The following is a 7,759-nucleotide window of genomic DNA, read 5'->3' on the forward strand; positions in this document are numbered from 1 at the left end:
CCCTAGGCACATCCAGGGACAACTGGCCAAATATATTCATTGTGTTGTGAATGTATTTCTGAGGGAAGATCTGACCCCTCTGGGTTTCCCAGGAGGCACTAATAGTAAAGAACCTGCCTGCCAATGCAGGTTAGACATGAGAGACATGGGTACGATCCCGGGCTTGGGAAGGTCCTCTGGTACAGGGCATGGCAACCCACTCCAGTATTCTTGCCTGGAGAATTCCATGGACAAAGGAGCCTGGCAGGCTGCAGTCCATGGGTTCGCACAGAGTCAGACACCACTGAAGCAACTTAGCACCCACGCATGCTGCCCACTCTGGCTTGGGTCTTATTCTCCTGTTCTCGTGTCGGCCGGAGGGTAGTTCACCAGCCCCGGATCCTTTGAGGACCCTTCTCAGCCCAGTGCACCCTGCACTGCTCTCTCCTCTCCCTTATCTCTGCGACCTGCTCACCCACCACCCCTTCCCCTGCCTCCTCACCCTGTCTCTCCTGCACCAGAGAACTCTGCTGTCCTTCCCCCCCATGACCCCAGCTCTCATATAGCCGTCCCTCTGCACATTTCCTTCCCTGCCCGACTCTCCCCCGCACCCCCTGGCTGGCTTCCTGAGGACACTCACAGAGAATTAAATAAATACTCCATGTGGGCTTCTCTCCTCTGATCAAACTGTGGGCTCCTCAAAACAGAGGCTGAGATTTAATCTTAACAAAACTTGATTCACAAAAATAAACTGCAGGCCTATGGGCCATAGTTTAGCATGTGAGTTTTTAAAAACATTGCATTAAAATATTATCTTTTTGGCACTCCACCCTTCCCTTAGGTTTTAGGACTCAAAGCAAGTACACAACTCTCCTCGCACTGTTCCCTGTCCTGTTTGTTTGTATCATCAGAGCCCAGCACAGTACCTGGAGGTCAGCTCAGTTCTCACAGTTGGATGAATGAATGGATGAACGAAGTAGAAAGGACACTGGCGTGGGGATCGAAAGCTCTGAGGTCCAGGCTCTGCCACTCACTATGTGACCCAGGAATATTCCTTTATGCTGCAGAGCTGTTTTCTCATCTGTAAAATGTATAGGCTATGTTAGGATTCCTGCTGCAAATATTCAACAAACATTCATTGATAAAGTTATGGCTCAGATGTAAAAAGGGGGATGTGACCCAGTTCATTTCCCTGGAGGTACTTAGAGCTGAATTAATTTATTAATAGTAAATCTCTGAGCCTCAGGCTTTTCCTCCAGAAAATGGGATGATGCTTGCCTGGGGCTGTCATGAGGCTCAAATGAGAGAAGGGAGGCATTCTGCATTGTATTACTCCAAGCCCTCTCAAGTCTTGAGTCCTATGACTTGTTTCACACTTTTCTATAAACCAGTCAACAAAAACACTAACATCACACCCTTATTCTGGCTTTGGGGAGCAGCTGAGTGTCAAGATTTCAACCCTGCCTGGGTACTTACTAACTGCATGTCCTTGGGCAAGTTACTGAACCTCTCAGAACCTCCATTTCCTCATCTGATGAATGGAAGTGACAGTTAAGTGTTCTCCCACCTCACAGCATGGTTGCGAAGGTGACCAGAAATTGCCCCATCTCGAGTGAATTAAAAACTGAAAACGCCACATTTGGGAAGTGATCGGAGGACTTCTGCCATGATGAGGTTTTATGCCCTCCTACCCTCCCTCCATCACCTGCTCTCAGAAAGGGAATAGAAAGTACCACTTACTGACACGGGAAGCGATCCCCGCTAGGGGAAGCTAATTTTTAATTGGCATCAAAGTCTGAAAGTAGAGTGGCATTTCAGGTGCTGGGGAGGGAGTAGGAGGAGAGTTTGGGGGGCCTGAGAGCCTTTCTGAGTCACTGAAATCGTAGGCAATAAACAATGTCACGGAGAGTGCTTCTGAAATCTCCCGCCACTGTCATTCAGTCATTTCTCACAGAAAATTCAAGTAGAGCAAGCAATTCACTTCTGCTTGGACCTCAGCTCCCAGCCACGTGACAGGAGGAAGTTGGGCAAGGAGGCCTCTGAGCCCCTGCTACTACTAGGTTCTAATGGTATTTCGGAAGGGCGGGAGGTGTGGCTGGGACGGCAAAGGACGATTTCATTTCCCTTTGCCCTCCTCAGTCACCCTTTCTGGTCACTTCACTCCCACACCGGTGGCCAGGGCAGAGCCAGGGTAGGTTGGGGCACATCCTCTGCCCGCCGCCGCACCCTCGGAGCCCTCCCAGGTGGGGCGAGGGTGCCCATCTGCGCAATCACTGCCCAGGAATGCAGCTGGGGCAGTTCCCACGGGGCTCCCAGCTCTGGGTGGGACCCTCTCCTCGGCCGGACGATCAGAATCACACTCGGCAAAATATTAATTATTGTTGCTTCCAAAGCCCCACTACCGGCAGATGCCGGGCCCTGCCCAGGAAGTTCAAACAATCAGCGTCGCTGGCATTTTAGTCACCCCCGGTTGGAGAGCCGGGTCGGTCGTGTGATCCCCGTCCCCTCCTTAGATGAGAGCCACTTCCTGGAACCCAGCCTGGGACCCACAGGTGCCCGGAGGCTGGTGGGGGCTGGGGCAGAGTTGGGGTGTGTATGTAGGTGGGGAATGTAAGGTGAAGACGAGAAGAATAGGAAAGTTTCCAGGAAAAGGGAATAAACACGGTCTAAGTGAACTTATCTAGGATTCTCTTTTTTTCCAGAAGATGTAAGAAAATCGCCCTGAGTCCCAAGCTGCCAAAAGGCAGAGTGGAGGCACTTCCCACTGCACTAATGGCAGGTAATTTCACAGGCAGGATGAACCACCCCAGTCTAATCAGTGGTTGAGCATATTGGGAACGTGAGAAAGCAGTGGGCAGGCCAGCCCTTTCCAGGTGGCTGTGGGACTGTGCAGCTCATACTCTTGGTGGCAGTGAAAATGCCCCGTCAAAATTCAGTGAGGTGGTACAGGTCCTGTAGGGTCTTGTCCCCTGACCTGCATCAGATTTGTGGGAATTTTAGGAAATGGTCTCTTGAAAGTTTCTTGGGACAAATTGCTTAATTGATGTCAATTAAGTATCAGTTGATACTCCAAAGAAGCATTCCAGAATCAGAAAGTTTCTGAAAAAAAAAAAAAAACACTCATAATTTGTAAATGCATGTCCCCCCTACCCCTCTAAAAACTGGAAACAATACTTGGGGAATGAGCCTATTCACTCCACGGGAATAGTTCACAGTTTCTAAGAATGATGATCACAAAGAGTCTTTAATAACATAAGGAAATGCAGAGGCTGTAAAGTAGGATACACAACTATACCCACAGGGTGATCACAGCTGTTCGAAAGGAAAAAAGGGAAGAAAGAACCCAAACCAATACATAGAAAACAGGGTGGCAGGAAACACCAAATTGTTGACAGTGGTTTTCAGTGGGTGGTGGGTAATTTCATTTTCTTCTTTCAACTTTTCAGTATTTTTTAATCTATCTATGGCATATATTACTTTATAGTGAAAACTATCCATGTTTTAGTTTAAAAGAGAGAAAGTGGATTATAATAGTAATAATAATAAACAATAGCAACAACAATAATAGTAAACTAACATCTACTGAGCATTTACTGGGTATCTGTATTAAGCAAGCACTTCACCTATTTTTGTTTTAAATCCTCATAACTATCCTATTATTAATGTGTCTATTTTACAAAAGCTCTGAGATGTTAGAGCATGTCCACAATGTTGAGTTTTGGGCAGTCCAGTCTCCAAAGCCCCCCTGGCCCGTGTGCAAGACTTGCCTCTATATGTTAACTATCATTGAAGTCCAAGGGCAAATCCTCCTGCTTCCAGCTTTCTGGTAACGGGTGTGGGCACGTGACCTGAGGCTTGGGCCCTGGACCCGGAGCGCTAGAGAGGTAGAACTCTGTCTGCCTTGATAGCTGGCTGCAATGGCATCATTAGTGTCTTGACTAAGTACTTCCTGGCCAAGGGATGGTTTTGTGCCTTCTGCTGCTCCGGGTCTTGAACGTGACCTTAATTTCTTCTCCTTTCCCAAGTCTGACCCTTTTGAATCCCTGCCCATTCTATTGCATTGGATTCCTTTTTTTAAAAAACAATTTTTGAGATCATTGGGTCCATCTCTGTGGCTTGTTCCTAAGAGTTCTGACTGGTGTTGGTGATTCTCCTGCAGTCTCAGAGCAAAGGATGGAAGCAGGACCCCAATTCTGACCTGTCCATCCAGGGCGGAAGCCCTCAACCAAACCTTTTGTCACTAATACTCCGAGCTTCCCCAGAGTGTGATAAACATTTCCTGAACTCCTAGAAAACAAACCGGAAACACCAGCTTGAAGTTTTTCTCCGAAACTAGCAGCCCCCCGCCCACTCTGTTGCGTGGGAGCCTGGCAAGCTGATCAACTAAAGGGCAGGGAGCCTGACACAAAAGCCAGGTCAGGGCGGAGCCAACTCCAGCTTCCAGTGACTGGGGCGCGTGGGCCTGGGGAGGAGAGGAAACAGGCGTCTCAGGCCTCACTGGCACTTCCTGGCCGGTGCCTGAGGACTGACTCAGCATCCAGTGTCCTCAGCCGGGAGGCCTTCTTTGACCTTTGCAGGCTGGGAGAGGAGTTTGACTCTCATGGCACCTTACATCCTCCTCTCCCACGCCAGGTTGATGACTTGTTTACACGTCCACCCCCATGCAAGTGTGGACTTCTAGAGGTCAGGGACAGAGTCTTTCCCACCCTGAATTCCTCTCACCTGGTGCATCCCTGTTGTTGGAGTGAATGAGAGAATAAACGCATGAACGGCTTTCCCCATTCCCGTGCTAAGCGGTGGGAAATCTTAAACCCTGGACTTTTCCAAGGCATCGTGGTGAACTAGAACAGCCATGGACTTTGGAGCTGACAATTTTGTTTCAGAACATGACTCTTGGGACTTCCCTGGCAGGCCAGTAGTTAAGACTGCACTTCCAACGCAGAGGATACAGGTTCAATCCCTGTATTGGGGAACTAAGATCCTGCAGGTCATTCAGTGTGGCAAAAAAACCAAAACAAAACATCAAAACCCGGGTCTCCTACCTATAAAAAGATTCTTTTTTAACTGCTCTGAACCTCAGCTTCCTCATCTGCAGGATGTGTGCTGTTCTTTGTCGCTCAGTCATGTCCGACTCTTTGGGACCCCGTGGACTGGGGCCCACCAGGCTTCTCTGTCCATGAGGATTCTCCAGGCAAGAATACTAGAGTGGGTTGCCATGCTCTCCTCCAGGGATCTTCCCAACCCAAGGGTCAAACCCAGGTCTTCTGTATTACAGGCATATTCTTTACCATTTGAGCTACCAGAGAAGTCCAAGAATACTGGAGTGGGTAGCCAGCCTATCCCTTCTCCAAGGGATCTTCCCAACCCAGGAATCAAACCGGGGTCTCCTGCATTGGAGGCGAATTCTTTACCAACTGAGCTATCGGAAGCCCTTCATCTGCAGGATGGGAACAGTGCAATCACTCTCACACTGAGTGATTGGGCAGATAGGAAAAGTAGGTGGCACACAGTAGGCCCTCAGACTCTCCAAATCTGCTTCCTCCTCCCAAGATTTCATTCTGGCTCATTTCCTTCTCCCGCTGAACCTCACCTGGGTACACGCCCAATGATAGGGAAAAGGTTAAATAAACTATGGAACACCAGAAAGATAAAATGTCAGGCAATCAATAAAAAAGGCATTTAACCAATAATTTTTAACAGAATAGAAAATACTCACATGTTCATGTGAAGTGCAGATAAGGCTAAATTATTCATACTGTATGACCTCAGCCATGTAAAATGAGTGTGCGGATGCATGCCGGGACGTGCAATAGCAATTTCTGGAATGATACACAAGAAACTCTTAACAGTGTTTTCCCCTTGGGTAGGAAGAGAAAGTTGGAGAGGACTTTTCACTTTATAACATTCTGTCCTATTTGATATGTATAAAGTAATATACAACATATAAAGTAATATATAATATATAATATTATATATTAATATATATTAATTATATATAATACAATAAATATATAATATATAAAGTAACATATATGCAGCATGTTAGGTATATATTAGATATATTTATATTAATTATTATGTTATATATAATAATTATTATTATTAATATATATTAGATATATCTAATATTACATATATTAGATATATATTTGCCATGATCATGTATTAATTTTTAAATAAACCCTCCCAAATGTAGAAAAAACAGAAAGGAAACATAAGATTTCAACTGTGGTTATTTGGGGAGCTGTGGAATTATGGGATGACTAAAATAATTCTCCCTGTTATATTTTTCTGTGTTTTCCAGGTGTTCTGTGATGAGCATATGGTTCCTCTAGAATCAGAGGGAAGGCAAACACCACTTGGAGTCGCTCCCCTGGGGTAGGGGAGGAGGAAGGATGAGCAGGTGACAGGGTCTAAAGGGCCAAGGGAGCATGAGGTGTATCTGGGCAGAGGTAGTTGTATTTTTGGAGCCATGTGGTTCCTGCTGAGTCAACTAACTAGTTGTTTGGCCCCAGCCTGCCAGTGGAGGCAGGAAATGCTCCCACTCCTGCCCTGGTTTGCGCTTAGTCATCCTCTGGGAAAGCAGGGTAGGGGTGGGGGCAGGAGGTGAGTTGGGAGTCTCCTTCTGCCCCCTGGAGCCTTCTAGGCAGAGAGATGCCCTGAAGGGGTCTAAGACCTGGACATCATATCCACCTGGCACTATCACCTCGGGCAGGCAGCAGCTGGGAGCGAGCTGGGAGGGTTGGGGAGGGGTACGGAAAGAATGGCCCTCTGGCGTTTAGCAGACAGACCACATCCTCCCCTGGAAGCTGCTGTGAATATTAATTACCATTTGTCCAGGGCTTTGAGATTCCCTAGATGAAAGATGCACCAGAAGGAGTGTCACGATGAATCTGTTTATGGTATTGACTTTCATCCCAAACATCCGTCATGACAATCATGTGTCTCTCTCCTAACCTTCCATCGCCCTGACGTCACAGCCTCAAAGCAGAGAAGGTGAGCATCAGTATCAAATGATGCTGAAGGGGAGGTAGGAAGTGCAGGGGCAGCTCATCCCCCATGATCCTGCATTTCAGATGGGTAAACTGACTGCTCCATTCCCCCACAGCTTAAAAGGAGGAAATTAGGATGAAGCCAAGGAAACTGAGGAAGGAAGCCTTGGTTGCTATTGTTCAGTGGATCAGCTGTGTCTGACTCTGCGACCCCATGGACTGCAGCACGCCAAGCTTCCCCGTCCTTCACCATCTCCCGGAGCTTGCTCAAACACATGTCCATTGAGTTAGTGATGCCATCCAACCATCTCGTCCTCTGTCGCCCCTTTCTTCTCCTGCCTTCAATCTTTCCCAGCATCAGGGGCTTTTCTAATGAGTCGGCTGTTCGCATCAGGTGACCAAATTATTGGAACTTCTGCTACAGCATCAGTCCTTCCAATGAATATTCAGGATTGATTTCCTTGGAGAGAGGGGCTATGGATTCCTCTGGACCTGAGTCCAGATTCTGCCCCTTGTGTGAACTGCCCGTCAAAGGATGGGAGGAATCCCAGAGCTCTCTGGCTCAGAAAATGCAACACAGAGCAGGTCCATTCCTAGATACACAATTCCAACTTCTGATTCCACTAGCAAACTGAATCACTTCTTTGTTGATTGTTTCTGAACCCTTGACCATGGCCAAATTCTGTCATCTCCTGGTTCTGTGAATTTGGGCAGGAAACTCTTTGGTTTTCTGGACTCTTCTCATTCTGTCTTTTCTTATTTTATACAAGAAGATAATTGATCTGTAA

The 7,759-nt window shown here is 47.2% G+C and overlaps 1 long non-coding RNA gene across 1 annotated transcript; it reads right to left on the bottom strand.

The window, feature by feature from the left end:
- Window positions 1-279: 279 nt before the first annotated feature.
- LOC122446467 lies at window positions 280-7,284 on the bottom strand. The gene is made up of 3 exons (XR_006270880.1): window positions 6,809-7,284; window positions 5,696-5,798; window positions 280-1,060 (listed from the first exon to the last, which is right to left on the bottom strand). It is a non-coding gene; the product is annotated as an uncharacterized LOC122446467 (long non-coding RNA).
- Window positions 7,285-7,759: the final 475 nt, after the last annotated feature.

Source organism: Cervus canadensis, chromosome 8, assembly GCF_019320065.1.
Source record: "Cervus canadensis isolate Bull #8, Minnesota chromosome 8, ASM1932006v1, whole genome shotgun sequence".
NCBI classification, from domain to species: domain Eukaryota; kingdom Metazoa; phylum Chordata; class Mammalia; order Artiodactyla; family Cervidae; genus Cervus; species Cervus canadensis.